The 20,361-nt window shown below is 42.8% G+C and overlaps 1 long non-coding RNA gene across 2 annotated transcripts; it reads right to left on the bottom strand.

Annotated features, from left to right (window-relative positions):
• Window positions 1-11,866: 11,866 nt before the first annotated feature.
• Window positions 11,867-13,348, bottom strand: LOC109735672 (uncharacterized). 2 transcript variants are annotated; one of them, XR_012188443.1, is made up of 3 exons: window positions 12,744-13,348; window positions 12,540-12,659; window positions 11,867-12,097 (listed from the first exon to the last, which is right to left on the bottom strand). It is a non-coding gene; the product is annotated as an uncharacterized lncRNA (long non-coding RNA). The 2 variants fall into 2 exon arrangements; XR_012188444.1 differs by having other exon boundaries at window positions 11,867-12,070.
• Between the last annotated feature and the right edge of the window lie 7,013 nt (window positions 13,349-20,361).

The following is a 20,361-nucleotide window of genomic DNA, read 5'->3' as shown; positions in this document are numbered from 1 at the left end:
TGGTGGCTGTTTTGAAGAAGATATAATGAGGCTTATGTGTGATAGAGCGTATCGTATCACGGGGCTTGGATGCACCGGCGAAGTTTGCACCAACTCTCGAGGTGAGAAAGGGCAATGCACGGTACCGAAGAGGCTAGCAATGATGGAAGGGTGAGAGTGCGTATAATCCATGGACTCACATTAGTCATAAAGAACTCATATACTTATTGCAAAAGTTTATTAGCCCTCGAAGAAAAGTACTACTACGCATGCCCCTAGGGGGATAGATTGGTAGGAAAAGACCATCGCTCGTCCCCGACCGCCACTCATAAGGAAAGCAATGAAAGAACACCTCATGCTCTGACTTCGTTACGTAACGGTTCACCATACGTGCATGCTACGGGACTAGCAAACCTCAACACAAGTATTCCTCAATTTCACAATTACTCAACTAGCACAACTCTAATATCATCACCTTTATATCGCAAAACTATTGCAAGGAATCAAACACATCATATTAAGTGATCTACAAGTTTTTTGTAGGATTTTATGACTAACCATGTGAATGACCAATTCCTGTCATCTCTCTAAATAGATATAAGTGAAGCAAGAGAGTTTAATTCTTTACAAAGGATATGCCCACGCTCTAACAAATATAAGTGAAGCAAAAGAGCATTCTACAAATGGCGGTTGTCTATGTAAAGAGAAATAGGCAATCCAAACTTCAAATGATATAAGTGATGCACATGAAGCATTCTATAAAGCCATACTCAAAAGATATAAGTGAAGTGCAAAGAGAATTCTATAAATCAACCAAGGGCCACCTCATACCAGCATGGTGCATAAAATTAAAATGAAAACTAAATGCAAAAGACGCTCCGAGATTGCACATATCACATGAACGAAACAAATCCGAAAACATATCGATACTTGTTGAAGAAAGAGGGGATGCCTTCCGGGGCATCCCCAAGCTTAGACACTTGAGTATCCTTGAATATTTACTTGGGGTGCATCGGGCATCCCCAAGCTTGAGCTCTTGCCTCTCTTCCTTCTTCTCACATCGAGACCTTCTCGATCATCGAACACTTCATCCACACAAAACTTCAACAGAAAACTCGGTAAGATCCGTTAGTATAATAAAGCAAATCACTACTCTAAGTACTGTTGTAAACCAATTCATATTTTGTTTTTGCATTGTGTCTACTGTAATATAACTTTTTCATGGCTTAATCCACTGATATAAATCGATAGTTTCATCAAAACAAGCAAACTATGCATCAAAAACAGAATCTGTCTAAAATAGAACAGTCTGTAACAACTGAACATTCATCATACTTCTGATACTTGAACAATTCTGCAAAAATTAGGAAAAATAAAAAATTTGTATAGAAAGACAGTGCAAAAAGTTTTAGAACCATTTGACGTTCCAGTAAAAAATGTAAAATCGCGCACTACAGCCAAAGTTTCTGTCCTGCACCGCACAAACCAACAAGCATGTAAACATCCTAAAGGCAAACCTTGGCACATTATTTTTATTTCAAAACTTTATAAAAGCACACAACCGAAATAAATGACTCTCTAAAACTTCCGGGTTGTCTCCCTGGCAGCGCTTTCTTTAAAGCCATTAAGCCAGGCATATAGTGCTCAAGTAGTGAATCCACCCGGATCCCAAGGTATATCAAAGCCAATTTTAATTAGCAATGATTTAGAATTTAGTAGTGAGCACAAGGTAACATATATCATGTAATGACGAAGTCTAACTCTCTTCCTATGCATCGGCATGTCATAAAAGAACAACTCATGCACACATAGTAAAGGCCAATGCATAGTATAAACAGTTTCTTGCAATTTTGTCATGTGGGAAACATAAAGAGGTGGAGATATAGTTCCTCTCTCATAATAATTACAAGTAGGAGCAGCAAGCACATGCATATTATATCTATCAAAATCATCATGTGTAATAGTAAAACGCAACCCATCAATATAATCCTTAATAAGGGCAAACTTCTCCGATATAGTGTAGTCGGGAGAATTTAAAAAGATAATAGGACTATCATGTGTGGGTGCAATAGTAACAATTTCATGTTTAACATAAGGAACTATAGCAAGTTCATCTCCATAAGCATAATTCATATTGGCATCTTGGCCACAAGCATAGAAAGCATCATCAAAAAGGGATATTTCAAGAGAATCAACGGGATCATAACAGGCATCATAGCAATCATCCTTCGGTAAGCACGAAGGTAAATTAAATAATGTATGAGTTGAAGACTTACTCTCATTAGAAGGTGGGCACGGGTAGCTAATCCGCTCTTCCTCCTTTTGTTCTTCGCTCTCCTCCTCATCTTTTTCATCCAATGAGCTCACAGTTTCATCAATTTCTTCTTCCATAGACTCCTTCAAAATATTAGTCTCTTCTTGGACAGCGGAGGAGTCCTCAATATATGGTTTAACATAGGCATTAGAAGCATAATTATCATAAAAATATTTAAGTATGGCAAATTTTTCAGATTTGTAAAGAGTGGCATCATACTTTTCAATCAAAGAAGCAATTTCATAAGCACCCTTAAAAGGAACAAATTCTTCAATTTGTTGAACATCATAGTAATTATAAACACCCTTAGCATACAAAGATACGATTCCATTATCACTAAACTCACATTGGTAGGGAAGGTGTTTCTTAGGGTTTTCAGAACAACAAGTAACATCATATATTTCACATAAATTCCAAGCATAGCCTTGCAAACGATGAATTTGACCCAGTAAAAGTTTCCCTTTTTCAGATATGCGATGTCGCACATAACAAGCATGCTCATCTAAAGATTTGCCCTCAACTAAGCTAGTTGGGGTTTTAGCACGAGCACATAGGGATCAAAGATGATCCAAGTAATAAGCTTCAGGAGTGTGATAGATTTTGAGTAGTTCCTCAACCATTGGTTCAGTAGGTAGAACTAATTCTTTGGTATTTTGCGTTTCCTACCCATAACTAAAGATAGAAAACAACTAAGAACAGCAAACAAAGATTACTTAGTGATAAAGCAAACAAGCACACACGAGAATATTCACCCCACGCTATGACTCCCCGGCAACGGCGCCAGAAAAAGGTCTTGATAACCTACAAGTATAGGGGATCAATTGTAGCCTCTTTCGATAAGTAAGAGTGTCGAACCCAACCAGGAGCTAAAGGTAGAACAAATATTCCCTCAAGTTCTATCAACCACCGATACAACTCTACGCACGCTTAGCATTCGCTTTACCTAGAACAAGTATGAAACTAGAAGTACTTTGTAGGTGTTGTTGGATAGGTTTGCAAGAAGATAAAGAGTGCGTAAATAAAAAGTAGGGGCTGTTTAGATAAAGACACAATAAAGTAAATATAGCGAGTGTGGAAAAGTGGTGGTAGGAGTTGTAGATTGTCCCTAAGCAATTGACTACTTTACTAGACCGATAGCAAGTTTTATGTGGGAGAGGCCACTGCTAGCATGTCATCCCTGACTTGGAATTCTATGCACTTATGATTGGAACTATTAGCAAGCATCCGCAACTACTAACGTTCATTAAGGTAAAACCCAACCATAGCATTAAGTTAATTTGGTCCCCCTTCAATCCCGTATGCATCAATTTCTATGCTAGGTTGAAGCTTCTATCACTCCTGCCCTCCAATACATAGTCCTATCAACATACAACTAACCCTATGGTGTGATCCACGCGCGCGCTCATATGATGGGCACCAAAGGACAGCAACATAACCACAAGCAAATTAAATCAATCATAGCAATTCATCAACCACCGATAGGACAACGAAAATCTACTCAGACATCATAGGATGGCAACACATCATTGGATAATAATATGAAGCATAAAGCACCATGTTCAAGTAGAGGGTATAGCGGGTTGCGGGAGAGTGGACCGCTGTAGATAGAGGGGGAAAGGTGATGGAGATGTTGGTGAAGATGACGGAGGTGTTGGTGTAGATCGCGGTGATGATGATGGCCCCCTGCGGCGTTCCGAAGCCACCGGAAGTGAGGGGGATAGAGCCCCCCTCCTTCTTCTTCTTCCTTGACCTTCTCCCTAGATGGGAGAAGGGTTCTCCCTCTGGCCCATGGTCTCCATGGCGTGGGAGGGGCGAGAGCCCCTCCGAGATTGCATCCGTCTCTCTCTGTTTCTACGTTCTCCTCTGCTGCCCTTTCACCGTTTCGTATATATATGGAGATCCGTAACTCCGATTGGGTTGAAACCTTCGCCGTGATTTTTTACGAAAAATTAGGTTTCTTGCGGCCGAAGAAGGGCATCAACCGCCTTACGGGGGACCCACGAGGGTCAGGGGCGTGCCCCCTGCCTCGTGACTCCCTCGGGCGCCGTCTTGCGTGGATTTTTCTTCCGGAATTCTCCAAATATTCCAAAAAATTCTCCGTCCGTTTTTATCCCATTTGGATTCTGTTTGATATGGATATTCTGCGAAACCAAAAACATGCAACAAATAGGAACTGGCACTGGGCACTGGGTCAATATGTTAGTCCCAAAAATAGTATAAAAAGTTGCCAAAAAGTATATGAAAGTTGCATAATATTGGCATGGAATAATCAAAAATTATAGATACGACGAAGACGTATCAGTACTCCTTGAGGATCTGCACTCACCCTCTTCCTTTTGGACATCTATTACGAAAGAACAACATTTGAATGGAAAAACATAGTATGATGACGCATGGAATAGGTACAAAAAATGGATAGGTATGGCATATACTCATATATGATGCTTAAACTAAGAAGATGGTGGTGTAGCAAAGTAGAAGTAATGCAAGAGGTCATATGCAAAATATGTGCGACCAATACAACCTTGCCAACTTAGAGCAAGCACCTTGATGGGTGAATAAGATAAGCCATCCTCCACCATGCCAAGTTTGTTAGCCAACGGATTGTTTTGCAATATTCCTCCCGTGTGCCCATTCTCATATTCATTTTGATCATGTTCAATACCTGACATGCATGAAAACATAAAAACAAGTGAGATTATCTTTGTAATGCAGAAGTGATTCTAATCCAATACTGCCTCCCTGTAAACCCCTTTGTGCTATCTCTGCAGTTCTTCTAAGAGATGCCATGCATGCTGTAATTTGGTGTTTGCATTAATATATTGTGGCCTACTACTCAAAATATGAGAGCTCCAGAAGTGATGATACTTCGCAGATGATAGCTTCAACATATAGTAAAGAAGAACAAGTTAACCTGACATGACAGATTCAAAATATAATAATGGAGAACAACTCGACCTGACCAGTCGACCGCAAATGTCTCTGCTACTCTTCCCAACAAGGAACATACTATTAAAGAAGAGAAGATGATCATGTTAAAGAAGAGCAGAAAAGCAAGCAGATTGAAGATATTACAAGTCTTTCTACATAACGTATATTGCCCACCCATGATGAACCAGAGCGCACAGATAAATACTATTTCTTCCGGTCTCTCCATATGTGGCTCACATGCATTTCAAAACTAAAGTAGGAACATTTAGCTGACCAATTAAACATGTCTTAGTTTTACTAATATCAGCATAATCTTGAATTTGTACAACTAACCTTGTTTAGCTCGATGGGTGGAGCAGTGCTATTACGACACGAACCACGTAGGCTGATCATGGTCATCATAAAATGGGGAAACCGTAAGCATGATTAGTGTAGTGTTGACCGTGGCAGTGGGATGGCAGATCTGAAGCTGCAAACCGCGCAAAGGGTAGTTAGCAACCGATGTTTGCTTTGAAATAACAACTAAGATTTGGTATGGACAAGAAAGTACAGTCAACAAGTGACAAAGAAATGCAATTCTGTTGTCTCTCTATTTGTCATGACATGCATTTGGAAACTCAAGTGGGACCTTTAGCTAACCAATTAAATGTGTCTGTTAACTAATATCAGTATGGTCAGCCCTATGGCGACTCCACCTCCCTATGGCGATTCTAGGGTTTCACCCTAGGATCTCTGTGTTCCTCCGGTGGAATCAGGCCTTCCTCCACTCATTCAACGTGGCGTGTTCTTCTCACCATCTTGATCCCCAACTCTATGGGATCTCATGGTGGATCCACTCTGGATCTGGATTTCTCCAAAGGTTTGGCTTTTGCTGAAGAAGTTTTTTGGTCCTCTGGTCTCTCCGTTCATCCTATGGAGGGTTCTCATCCTTTTACTCTGGTTGTCTCTTTTAGTACGTGCTTTTCCGGTTGATATTTATTCTATGGCTGCGGCCCTAGAGGCTGCCATCGGGGGTTCAACAATTGATCTTTTTGTGAATCTTCTCAAGGATAAGGTCTTCTCGTTCAAGGTTTCATGTCAGTCAGTTGGGTTTCATATTGTGAATCTCAGATCTTTGTCCTGCCCGCAGTTTAAATGTTAGTTTCATCTTTGGGGCAAGGGGGGTCCTAATTGGTGGCGTGAGTTCAAGATTTGGAAAAAAGGAGTGTGATGCTTAATGGGTCTTGGTTAGTCCATCCAAGCGCAGGGTAGCCCTTGGTATGATTGCTATGCATAAACCTCCCCCTAAATCAGCCATTTGTTCGGATAATTCTGTCAGGAAGAAGCTTTCTTTTGCTACGTTTCAAAATTATGAGGCTTGTCATGGTTATCGTTATCCGGCGTCCCAAGATTGTATTGGTGTGGCTCCCATCGCTGGTTATCCTCTTTCTGATCATGAGCGTGTTGTCATTCATCCGCCGCCGCCGGTTGAACTACAGTGGACGATGGCTTCGCCCTCCATTATGTTCGGAACGGTGGCTACACTTCCGGAGCGATCGTCTCCTTCTGTTACATCCCCTCGATCTTTGGGCGGGATTTCTGGCGATTCAAACCATGAAGCATTAGGCTCCCCTGTTTCGGGCTCTGTGGTTGACATGCAACAATCCCTGTTGGCCCAGTCTGTTGTGGGCCCTGGAGATGCGTGCAACCCACAATCTGAGGATTTCTCTGGCCCGTCTCCTGCGCGTCTTCCGCGTCCTTTTTTTGGTTGGCAGGATTCTCTGTCTGGGATTCGTATTCCATCTTCACAGGAAGCTAATGAGAGTTTTAATGCCATGGTCGATGACATGGTGGACCAGATTGTTACGTGTCAGATTTGCTCAGTTAGGGGCCATATGCCAGTGAGTTGCCCCAGTATTGCCTCCTGTCTAGCTTGTGGGGTTGTGGGGCACTCTCGAAAATATTGTGCAAGGATTGCTATTGGCAAGGGTTTGTTTTGGAAACGGAAGAGTCCCTCTATTTCAGCCTCGCCTTCCTGCCTCGAATGACCCGCTCTGACTCCCCCAATAGCTTGATCTCCGGTCACATCATCATCATCGCCCAAACCCTGCACGCCGTCTGCCTCGTCACCGATAACTCTGCCCCCGCCGCCTGAGCTTCCTCTGCATTCTTCGTCTCCGCCTGGTGCTTCACCAATGGCCGATTTCGAGCTTGACCTAGAGCGCTACGTCCCGGTGGGACACCACATCATCGATGGTGGTGAGCATCGCCTTCCTCGGACCTTTGTCACCCCTGCGTCGCCGATTGTGCGCCGCCATGAGTCTTTCATGATTGCTGAGGTGATGCCAGCTCCGCCTCTTGGTCAGATTGGTTAGGTTCGTGAGGAGGTTGTTAATTTAGTTAATTAGTTGGGTTTTCATGTCCGCCCTTCTCAGCCTTGGATCTCTAGGGTTGGTTTGTTTGAAGTTAGAGATGCGAGGGAGAGCTTTGCTTTGATTCAGCTGCCACCGCAAGACCTTGGCAATGATAGATTTGTTCGCTTCATGAAGCATGATCATGGTGAAGGGTTTTGTGGAGTTCAGGGTTTCAGAGAGGGCTGCTTAATGTTTTTAGGTGTCCCACTTGATCTTCGTAACACTAAAAATCTTAGGGCTGCTGTCAACACGTTTGGAAAACTCCGCCATTGGATAAGTGATGATCCGTATCTTGTTCGTTTGGTTGTTTTTTCATCTTTTGGGTTGTTGCTCTAGCAATTGTTCTCGAGGCCAATGCTCTGGCCATTGTTTCTTACTAGCAGCCCCCATTATACAACATGCAGATATTGTGATTGGTATGGCCCGTGTGGTTTATGGGCCTGTTCTCCCTCCGGAGATGATTTGGAAAAGGAATTTTGACTCCTTTCTTCAGTTTAGTACTATTACTAAGGTCCCTCATCCGATCAGCCTGCCCCAGTTTCAGCCAGTGTTTATTCCCGAGCAGTCTTGGGCTGTTGCGCTTGATGACTCGGCTTCTATTTCTGGCAACTCACATGTGGAATCCACCACCTTTTCCCTTGGTTCTGATCGTCGTCCGGTTGTGAGAGCTCTGTTTCCCTCTCAGCCTTTGACTGCCAGTGCTCCTGAGACTATGTTGCAAACCAGTTCCTCTGCTTTGGATGATCAATTTGCCTTCTCCGCTCAACAGGCCAGAAAGAAGATTTCTAGGAGAAATATTACTCCTGTTGTTGATACTTCTCTGCGTCGTTGCACCAGGAGTGCTGCTAAAAGGGATGGATTCAAGTCCGTTCTGCAACAACTGCCCCTCTCGGAGCCGCGCAAGAAGAAGCCAAGAGCAAAGTCGCTGCTGGCTATCAATCCTGTTGTTGATTCAGTCCCAAATGCTGCTGCACCACCTCCTTCTCCAGTTCATGGTGATACCCCGTTGGGTTCAGCTCCTCCTCCCACGCCCATTCGAACCATTCAAATTATTGGTCAAAACCTGGGGATCCCCTCTAAGAAACTCACTATTGCTCTGTTTTATGGCAGATAAATCTGATGATGTTCAGGAACCTTCTGATGATTAGTCGTTCTCTGAGTTCATGGGTGTGGCAAGCCTGTAAATTTGCTAGTTATCTTAGGACTATTTTATTTACTTCCAGTACTTGTGATGTAAGCTATAAACGCTGTTGTGGGCATCTGAACTTCTGCTTTTGCTATTTGCTGAACTGGTCTCTATGTGGTGGCACTCTTGGTACTTTAATCCCAGTGTTTAATGGATTCTCGTTCTAATAGGAGCTGGAGAGTTTTTCGCTGGAATGTGCGTGGTCTTAATGCCCCTGCTCGTCAGCGTGCTGTTAGAAATAAGATTGATGAAAGTATGGCTTCGGTTGTCTGTTTGCAAGAAACAAAGATGCAGTCTTTTGATTACTAGTCAATTAAAAGTTTCTGTCCTCGGAGATTAGATTCTTTTGCTTATAGCCCATCTGTTGGTGCCTCTGGTGGATTACTGGTTGTGTGGAATTCTGCTGTTCTCTCTGGTCTGCTTATTGACACTAAACCCTATTGCATTTTCTTGCAATTTACCTCTACTCAAAATAATGAACAGTGGACCCTTGTCAATGTTTATGGCCCCTGTCAAGGGCAGCTTAGGGATGAGTTTGTTTCATGGCTGTACAATATGAATGTCCCTGACTCTGAAAATTGGCTCTTCTTGGGAGACTTTAATTTTATTAGGTCTCTTGATAATAGAAATCTGTTTGGTGGGGATGTTAGTGATATCTTCATTTTTAATGAAGTTATTGGACACCTGGGTCTGCTTGAGTTGCCAATTAAAGGCAGATCATACACATGGTCCAGTATGCAAGATAATCCATTGCTTGAGCAGCTTGATTGGTTCTTTACTTCTGCTAATTGAATTTCTGTTTATTCCATGTCTCAAGTGCTGCCTCTTGCTAGAACTGCCTCTGATCATGTTCCATGTGTGGTTGACATCAATACCTCCATCCCAAGGTCTAACATTTTTTGTTTTGAAAATTATTGGGTTGAAATGGAAGGTTTTTTGGACTGTGTGGCAGACTCTTGGAAGTCTACATCTCAGAAGGAAAGTATCCCTGCTGTTATTGCAGATAAACTTAAATGTCTAAGACAGGCCCTAAAGAAGTGGCAAACTAATCTATCTAGGCTAAAGTTGTTGATTGCCAAATGCAATAGAGTGGTCCTCATCCTTGATTCTCTTGAAGAGATTAGGCCCTTATTCAGACAAGAATTTAACTTCAGATATATTTTTAAACTGCATGTTGAACATTTGCTGCATCTTCTATATCTTTATTGGAGGAAGAGGTGCACCATTAGGTCTATCAAGGTTGGGGAGGAAAATACCAAAAAAATTCATGCTATGGCCACAGAGAGATTCAGGAAAAATTCAATTGCTAGTCTAAATCTTGAGGATGGAACTATTGTTTCTGACCATGCAACTATGGCTGCTACTGTTTGGGTAGCTTTAAAAAATAGAATGGGCACCTCTAGAGGCATTAATATGAGCTTTGATCTCTCTGCTATCATTAACAGGGTTGAGGGTCTGGATAATTTAACCAGGCCTTTCACTAAAGAGGAAATGGACCAAACAATTAAGGAAACTAGATGATACCCCGCGCGTTGCTGCGGGACTTTGTGCTTTCCATGAGTAGATTCAAAGAGAAGCATTAACTGTACAAATGAATAGAAAATACAGCTTCAAATGTTGACCAATACATTTACATTTTAGATGTTGATTTTGGGAGACCCAATGGAATATTGATATTAAATTTGAAGTGTTAACAAACATATTTTAAGAGCATTTAAGTAATTCCAATACACTTTGTTAGCCTATAATCACTCCAAATGAGTCATTTGTTCACCTACAAAAAAGTTCAAATTTGTGTGGCCACAACTTGAAAATAAAGTATTGCATATGATAGTATAGGTAAAGCACACCTGAGAAGTGAGCTGAGATATATGTTCCAAACATCTAGAGAGGCATCATTATCGGATTGCGTGTCCCGGCAAAACCCTCAAGGTTCGAACACTGAGGTGCGCACGAAGATCTCCCCCTACCGATCCACGTCCTAGCTTTGCTAAGATCTTAAGGGCTAACTCGGCGAACTCGCAGCACAAGGGACACAAGATTTATACTGGTTTGGGCCACCGTTGTGGTGTAATAGCCTACTCCAGTGTGGTGCTGGTGGATTGCCCTTGGGCCGAGGATAAACAGTACAAGGGGAAGAACAGCCTCCTGAGGCGAGGTGTTCTTATGCTCGGTGAACTTGTGTGGGTGAGGATTACTCAAGATGAGATGAGATGGCTCCGAATGAGTTGTCTCCTACGGTGGTGGCTAGTCCTATTTATATAGGCCCTGGTCCTCTCCCCAAATATTGAGCGGGAAGGGAGCCAACAACGGCCAATTTGAAAGGGGACAGCTAGTATAACTTATCCTGACAAAAGCAGTCTTCGCCTCCAAAAGGCTCTGGTGGTGACGCCGCCTTGGGCTCCATCGTGACCTCCGTCTTGCCGGTCTTGGTCTTGTTGCACTGATATGGAAACCTTTACTTGACGCCTCGGTACTCTGCGCTTGCGCTTGCCTCCTTAGCACCAAAGAGGAAACAAGGATACTGTGTGCGCTGGCGCCCGCCTGGTCTCGGTCGTCATGGCTCACATCACGAGAACCTCGCGAGGTTTGTCTTGCCTTGATCTCTCCGCCCCTCGCGAGCCAACCTGGTGAGGCCGCTCCCGAAGGGGTCTTGCGCCGTCCGCCTCGCGAGGCTTGGCCCCTCGCAATGGTCTTGAGTGCTTGTTGGTGAAGATGGGTTGTACGGGCCCTCTAACAGAGCCTCGCCATGGGCCGCAGGCAGGCAAGTCTTGGGACCCCCGTTCCCAGAACTCCAACAATCATCAATATCGTACATTGATATAGTTCTTTTAATTGCTAAGGAAGCAGTAATGTACATAAGCAAAACTAAATTTTATTTATGTATACTGGCATGATAACTTCTTTGAGAAGCTTCTACATGTAGGTTGTACCTTGTCTAGAAATCCCTACTCAGATGATTTTATCTGTTTCATTCGGAGCAACAATTAGAAGTTGTGATGTACTTGGCATTCTTGATTCCTCGAAGAAATTTAAATGGGAGAATAGACTTTACTATGAACATTTTGGTTCAAAGCAATTCCATTAAGATCGCCAATGAGTGAAAGTTGCAAGATCTCCAATGAAAGTGATGCACGACCGCACAAATGCACGGCGAGGCTAATTTCAGTGAAATAATCAGGGATTAAGAAAAAATAGTACTTACTGGTAGTCTCCTCCAATAAATTCACCCCATCCCAGAACAAATGTACTCTCGTATTTGTGTTCCTGAGAAAATTATCTATCAAGGTAACCCTGCAGAATCACTTATAGGACCAGTAAAGATGTATAGACATAAGAGAGAAAATGTGTTGATTAACATCACAAAGCCAAACAGCCAGCTCAGAGCCTTAGAGCATGGTCCAAATCTGGCTCTGGCCCTGATCTTAGACCACGGCTACACCTCTATGTAATCATAGATTTTCAGTAGGTTGTTTAAGGCACTTGTAGTTTCCTCTGATATGTATTGTATAATCAATAAGACAATAACCAAGATGTACAGTCCTTAGATTACTATTAAAACTTCAATCTAGACTTAAAATTAACTACTACTGGAGATGATCTAAGAAATGAACTGAATGATGTAGTTTTACAAAGTTATTTATCAAAAGGGTAATACTTGTCAGATCGAGGACCAAATATCAAAAGATCCAACATTTCCAATAGCTACAATAATCAAGATAAGAAACACACTAACCAAATAGGCAAAAGATTGCAGGGATGGTGAAGAGGCAGCTTCTGAAACCTAGTGCGACGATGGCATCCCCCAGAATCCACCAGCTGCTTTGCATCGCACCATTTATCTTTGTACCACTACCTACACACATCCGGTTACAGAGAGAGCAGGTTCAGCCGGTGGCAGATGCTAATGTATGGCAGGTGAGGCACAAGAGAGACATACCATGTTGAGAAAATTTTCATAGACTGGGCGATGCCACACTCACGATGCAAGAAGAGTACAGGAACTTGACAAAAGCCTTATTCAAAATAAAAGAAGAGCTTGACCAGAGAAGAAACGGGACACCGTCGTGGGCTCCTCCATATCATCGTTTTCAGATGAAGGAGGAAGAAGTAGTCTGGTCGGTTGTGATGGGTGGGGCCACGGACACATGCGTCGCTGGCCACTGTCAGGGCGTTGGGCGAGCGCTGCTCCGTGGGCTTGCCCGGTGGCACTGAAGCAGGCTAGCCGGCGGCGGGAAGTCGAATCACGGGGTACAGATCGGTGTTGGGGAAGGTAGATCCACAATTACAGATGCTTGTGGGCTTGTGGCTATCGGCGAGGGCACGGGACGGTTGCCACCGGCGGCACGCGGTGGGGTTGGGGCAGGTGGCGTGCGCAACGGCTTGGTCGAGGGCGGCGCCGGCGGTCAGTTGGCTGGCGACGGTGCGCAGGTTGCTGGCGTCGACATATGGGGTCCAGACGGAGAGGGGGGTGGGGCTGGGCGGTGGTGGGTGGCTCTCGTGGGATGGACGACTGGGGACGGCAGCTGTGCTAGCGGGCGGTGTGTTTCTAATATCGGTGGGGAAGATGGAAGTTTAAAAGGGATCGTGATGGAGAATATGAATAGGAATCGGCGATGAAAATCAATTGGCAGAGGAGTTAATTGTGGAGATTATTGCGTACAGAGGGTGGAGAGGCTGAAGAGGGTCTGGTGAAAGAGAGATGGTTTATCGTCCGTGGTAGTAACTAAAGTGGTGACATGGCATGTTGAGGTGGACAATCTGCATGTCAAGAGAATGCCTTGTAGTGGGGATAAACTTCTTAGTAATGTTAGATGCCTATTGATAAGGCCCCTGGCCCTGATGGTTTAATGGTCTGTTCTTCAAAAAGTGCTGGCACATTATCTGTGAGGAGTTTTATGAGTTGGCTAGAGGTTTCCATGAGGGCTTCATCAATATTGGGAATATTAATTACTCTTATATAACTCTTGTGCCCAAGAAAGGCTCACCTGAATCTGTTAATGACTATAGACCTATTTCTCTTTCTGGTATGGGAGTAAAATTCCTCTCCAAAACAGCTGATAACAGATTGCAGGGTGATATTATGAAATGTGTCCACAAAAACCAATATGGATTTATTAAGTCTAGGACCATCCAGGACTGTGTTGGTTGGACCCTTGAGTATATTCACCAGTGTCAGTAATCAAGGAGACCCATTGTCATACTCAAGTTAGATTTTGAAAAGGCTTTTGATTCCATTGAGCATGAGGCCATTTATCAAATTCTCAAGTTCAAAGGATTTAATGATAAGTGGATTTCCTGGGTTAAGTAGCTTCTGTCTTCTGGTACTTCCTCTGTGCTCTAGAATGGAGTTCCAAGCAAGCAATTCTGTTGCAAGAAAGGTGTTAGGCAGGGTGACCCTGTTTCCCCTCTTTTGTTTGCAATTGCTGCTGATTTGCTACAATGTGTGGTGAATGATATGCATGCTAAGGGTCTTCTCCAGCTACCAATTCCCTGCCATGACAAGGACTTCCCCATAGTGCAATATGCTGATGACACCTTGATTATTTTTCCTGCCGATGAGCAGCAGTTAATGTCTCTGAAAAGCATGCTTCTTCTGTTTTCTCAATCCACTGGTTTGCAAGTCAACTATCATAAGTCCTTAATGCTGCCCATTAATGTTGATTCTATGGAAATGGCAAGGCTAGCTGATTTGTTTGGCTGTGTTGTGGGTACTCTGCCTTTAACTTACCTGGGCATTCTTGTTGGTATATTGAAACCTAAGATAATGGATTTAATGCCATTGGTTGATTCTATGGAGGGGAAGCTTTCTGCTAGTTCTAGTTTCCTTGCGTAGGGTGGAAGATTGCAGTATTTGAACTCAACTTTGTCTTCTGTGCCAATCTTCTTCCTCTGCAGTTTGGATATACCAATTGGAATAATCAAACAACTTGAGAGGATTCAAAGGCAGTGTTTATGGAGAAAATTTGGAAATGACCATGCTCCTTCTTTAGCAGCATGGGATTTAGTGTGCAAGCCAAATAACAAAGGAGGTTTGGGGATCATGAACCTTAGAATTTAGAATGAAGCCTTATTGTTAAAGTTTGTTAGCAAGTTCTACAATAAGGTTGACATTCCTTGGGTCAGCCTGATCTGGAACACTTATTACCATGACAGAGTCCCTCATGCTACTGCTTTGTGTGGCTCTTTCTGGTGGAGAGACATATGCAAGTTAATGGATAAGTTCAGAATGGTTTCAAAAGTACAGGTCTTGGCTGGAGACACTGCTCTGTTTTGACGTGATGATTGGAATCTAATCCCTTCGGCTGCTCCTTTGGACTAGGTGTTTCAAAGTTTGTTCTCTTTGTTAAGGATCCACTCCTCTCTGTCAAGGAGGTTTTTGCAACTCAAGATCTCACTACACTGTTTCAGCTTCCTCTTTCTGAGAGGGCTCATTCTGAGTTGATGTCTCCGCAACAACTTATGTCTGGTTTCTCTTCTGACACTAGTATGTCTGATGTTTGGATGTGGAGAGAAGATGGCAAGCCTTACACAGCCAAAAAGTATTATCCCTTCCTGCATAAACATATCAACCCCAACCCCTCGCTGTCATGTGTCTGGTCTAGCTGCTGCACTATGAGAATCAAATTCTTTGCATGGATGCTCATCATGGATAGACTTAATACCCAGGATATGTTAGAGAGAAGGCATTGGAATGTCTCTGATTGCAATCATTGTGTGTTGTGTCCCACTCAGACTAAAGAGGACAAAGATCATCTCTTCTTCTCATGTAATTTCAGTTGCAGGGTCTGGAATTATCTTCAAGTGTGCTGGCCGCATGGTGATAATATGTCTGTCATTGCATATGCTGCTAGAAGGGATTTTCAACAACCATTCTTTGCTGAAGTGGTCTTCTTGGCCTGCTGGAATATCTAGACTGTGAGAAATGATAGAGTCTTCAGGAACATAAAGCCTTCCTTTAGAAGGTGGAGGGCATGCTTCATTCATGGCATCTCTCTCCTAGCTCATAGGATTAGAGCCAAGTATAAGGATGATCTTCTTAGATGGATTGCTTTTTTCCACCTTGAGGTGAGCTTTGTATCTTCGTAGCTTTTAGTTTTTCTTTTGGTGTACATACTTTGTAATTTTTGTATAGTGAAATAAAATACAAGAGCTGTTGGGTGGTTGCCCTACAATACCAGGTCAAAAAAACTAATGTCAGTATCATATCATATCACAATCATATTTGAACAACTAAGCTTTGGAATTATGAGTGCTGTGTTGTTTAGCTTGAAGGGTGGAGTACTGCTAGTATGACAGAAAGAACCTACGCAGATCATAGTAGGGTAGATAAAAGGGGAAACCCCTAAGCATCAAGAGTAAAATCAGGAAAGCGAAACTACCTGTACCATATGGGCTTGTATTGCCGGTATGGCAAGAAAAGGTTCGGGAAAGCTTCAGACCCAAAAGGGCAGCTCTATGCAACTGAAGGCACAATATTGTTACTATCAGTCTAGACAATCAAATATCACATAGCTCCCATCATTTCCTGGATATTATGGCAGACCATCTAGAATCGTTGAAAGCATCCACCTGAAGCGACCCAATAGACCTGGCGACTACAAATGTCCCTGCTCTACTTCCCGACAAGGAACATACTGTACTACTCCCTCTGTTCTTAAAAATAAATATAAATCTCTTAGAGATTCGAATGCGGACTACATACAGCGCAAATTGAGTGAATGTACACTCTAAAATATGTCTATATACATCCGAATGTAGTTCCTAATATCTAAAAAGACTTATGTTTTTACCGAGAAAGGCTTTCGCCCAGCTTTATAAATAAAGCAACGAAAAACAACACCCGGTACAAACGCACGCCACCACAACACACGCACACACCCAAGGCAGTTTAGGAACGGAGGAAGTAATATACTTATTAAGTAGAATAGAAGAGGAACATGATAACAAAGAGCAACATATTTCTCTACTTTTTTCTCTACTCTTATCTCTATCTATCTACTCTTATAAAAAGCAGAGTCGGTGATGATGGTGTGCCTGCCATCCTGCAATATAGGTCGTCCAATCTATCACTGGTACGCATCGATGCTATACAGACGGGTTTTAACCCCTTTCCACGACGGCATTTGGAACCCTCGCCAAGTGAGTGTGGGAAATAGGGGGGTCCTTCCCACACGACCCAGAAACTGTCGGGGATAGGGAGCCAAGATGCATATACAGTACTCCTACTCGTTTGTGCATGCATTGCCATCGCAGTCGGTATTCTGTGGTGCTACGTTTATGATGCGCGACCCATCACAAACGGTTCACTATTATAGAACGTGTATGATAAGCATACAATCACACACATTCACACACATTAGCTAATCATCGTACGAGTGTCGGATAGGATTATGAAACGTCGGACCGTCGTAACATCGTCGTACACGACAACTATCGCACACGCTATTCTGTGGTGCAACGTTTACGATGCATACTTCATCAGAACAGTTCATGGTTGCGAATCATGTACGATAAGGCAACTATCACAAATGTTTAGTTTTCCCGCACTGTTTGTGATATTATCTGATATCACACATGCTTTGCAAACGGCAACTGTGTTCATGCTTGCACACGGTTCCTCTCTGTGAACCGCCTCGGATTATGGTGTATATCGCAAATATTTGTGTTTTACCAACCGTGTGTGCCATAACGACCTGGAGAGCGTAATTTCACCATAATTTAATTGCTACTATTTCAAATTATACCAGGTTTGAATTTGAATTCAAATTTGAATGTATGCTATAGCTTTATTCATATCCATCAGGTTCAAACGACCAATGCGTTATTCGATTCATAGGTACATATGTTCAATAATTACATAACAACCAAATAAAGAATGATGAACCACAGTTGTATACTTGTACTATTAAAGACGGTAAAGAAAGAGGAAAAATACATTCTTGTTGCTGAACAAGGTGAAGTGGAATGCCCATATTGTGCCCTACTCCACGCAGAAGGCACGCACGACTCTAGTCCAACCCCTTTTGATGGCCGACCGCCCATTCTTCACGGTCTTCATAAAAACATCTAGATAATCATCATGTTTTGGTAGAAATACTTTAACCTTTGCGTGCCCACCAATCATGTAGTTTGAGAGGTAATCTTGAGTAAACTGCTTTGGCAACCACTACAAAGGAAAAAGATTCAGACATTGTCATCTAACACAACTCATTATGGGTAGTAAAAAGAAGGCTGCAGAGTTCTTACTTACCATCCTGTAGTTCGCTGTTGTCTTGGATAAAGTGTAAACAAATAGTTTAATTGCCATCTTTGGACCCATTTTACTATAAATCTTTATCAACTTCCTCACTTGATGCTGGTTCATCGATATCTCATTGCTCCATACGCAGAAAGGGTCGAAGCGCGGATCTTTACCAATGACATATGTACCTAAATGCACCATGTTAATATTAGAAGCTAAACATCAATTGCACAATGATGTAGTACAACACTCTTTTATAATATCCTATAACATCCAATATACTCACATATTAGATGAATCAACATCTTATATTATGGGCCGGAAGGAGTTTATTGCATTCTTACAAATTATCGGCTGATTAACTGCTGCTGTATTCATGGGTTACAGTTAGTTTGAGCTAGTTCGGGCTCAAATAGCCCTAAAGTATATATAAACATGAGGTCTAGTTTGAGCTAGTTGCATCTATAACCCACCCAAAAAAACTATCCAACCCAAGAGGTGCTAATTGGAGCTAGTTCTCCTAGTGCAATTATTGTCAATCTAACCCTGCCATCCAAACAACTCTTTCGATGGAGTTAGTTCAGGGTTAGTCATGAGCTAGAAACTAACTCTAACCTCTAGCTAAGTTGAGTATCCAAAGTCCAAACAGGGTTGTGTTGTTGTTGCTGCTGCTACTCTTCTACGTATATCTAGACATCATCAGAACATTAATGTAACACTCTTCCTTGTTGCTATGTAGCCTAGGATTGCATATTTAGACATTAAGTACAATGCATGTTGCTATGTAGTCTCAGATATATTACATATGGCCCTAGTTAACCTAACGATAAATGGGTTGCAGATATATTCAGCTAAAGTCCGATTCACCGATTAGTCCCCTATCAGCCCCCGGCCTATATGGTACCAGCTACCGATATCTTGAACAATGAGCATATATAAGCCATGGGATGAAACTAACCTTGATGGAAAACAGCAGTCGTTCCCAAAATTGTCATGTGTAGGTACATCGAGAAGCATGTTAAGCTCAACAGGCTAAACATCAACCAAAATTATCCATGGCAGACAAAACAATCTCCAAAAGATAACTTCAGTGTGCAGTTTTAAGCACGCTAGGAAAGCAAAACAAGTGGAAAGGTGTGTTAACTGCAACATGCCTAACATTTAACAACAAGCAAACATAGTCATTCTAACTGGTATTGTGCCAGTCTAAGTACACTGGTTATTGTTAAATAAAAATGGAACGGCGTGTTAACTACAAGATGCAGCAACCAAATGTAGTCATTCATAGTGGTATTGTTGAAACTGGTAATGATGAAATTGAACTGCACAGTTCATACTTGCACATATAGAACATCATGTTGTGAATAACTGGAATAAACAAGGCATACTACGAACAACCAAAGATAGCATTTGAAACTGCACATATGATAACTACAAACAACCGAACAATCAAAAAACTTTAAAAGAGGCATATGCTAGCTATAACAGGCTTAATAGCAAGCAAATATATGCATTCCTATCGGTATGTTTAAAACTGGATTGATGAAATGTACTGCATGGTAAATAATTGCGCATATAGAGCATCACATTGTGAACAACTGAAATAAACAAGGCATACTGCAAACAACCAGATATAGCAATTAAAACTGGACATATTCTCACTACACTACAAAAGGGAGTCGACAAAACAAATCATGGGTTTCTCCTGTGAAGAAGCATGGCAAAACAAATCATGGGTTTCCTCACTGTCACAGATGGGCTCGTTCCCATGGGAAGAGCACGGACCCTGGATGCGCTCCATGTTGTCACAGATGGGCTCCTTCCCCTTGGAAGAGCACGGCTGTAGGGTGCCCTCCCTGATGTTGCAGACGGGCTCTTTCCCCTTGGAAGAGCCAGAGAGGGTGCCCTCCTCGTGGTTGCCGTTGATGAGGTCTAACTTGGAAGCTGTGGATCCCAAGCCAGCTTCACGGAAAGTGTCCTTTAGAAATGACAAAAGGGGCTCGATGGCGATATAGGATGGCAAATTCTTGACAGCGAGCCAGATGAGATCAGCGGCGGGGCCATGGATGAGATCGACGGCGGTTGAACCCAAGGGGTTGTTGGTGGGCCACTTAACCTGTGACATAGCCAGTCCCAGGCCGTCGCTGTTGACGACCTCGATGTCGTAGCCAGCGTCTACTTCCTTGGCGACGTCGGGCGAAGAGACCGCGATACACCTCTTTTGGGCCAGTCGCTCCTCGAGCTCCACGAGAAGCATAAGCAGGCTTAGGCTGTGATGCTTTGGAGTGGGGGATGGGGATCTGTGGGAAAGGGG

Source organism: Aegilops tauschii, chromosome 7, assembly GCF_002575655.3.
Source record: "Aegilops tauschii subsp. strangulata cultivar AL8/78 chromosome 7, Aet v6.0, whole genome shotgun sequence".
Lineage (NCBI taxonomy): Eukaryota > Viridiplantae > Streptophyta > Magnoliopsida > Poales > Poaceae > Aegilops > Aegilops tauschii.
This window is presented reverse-complemented; position numbering and strand designations above follow the sequence as displayed.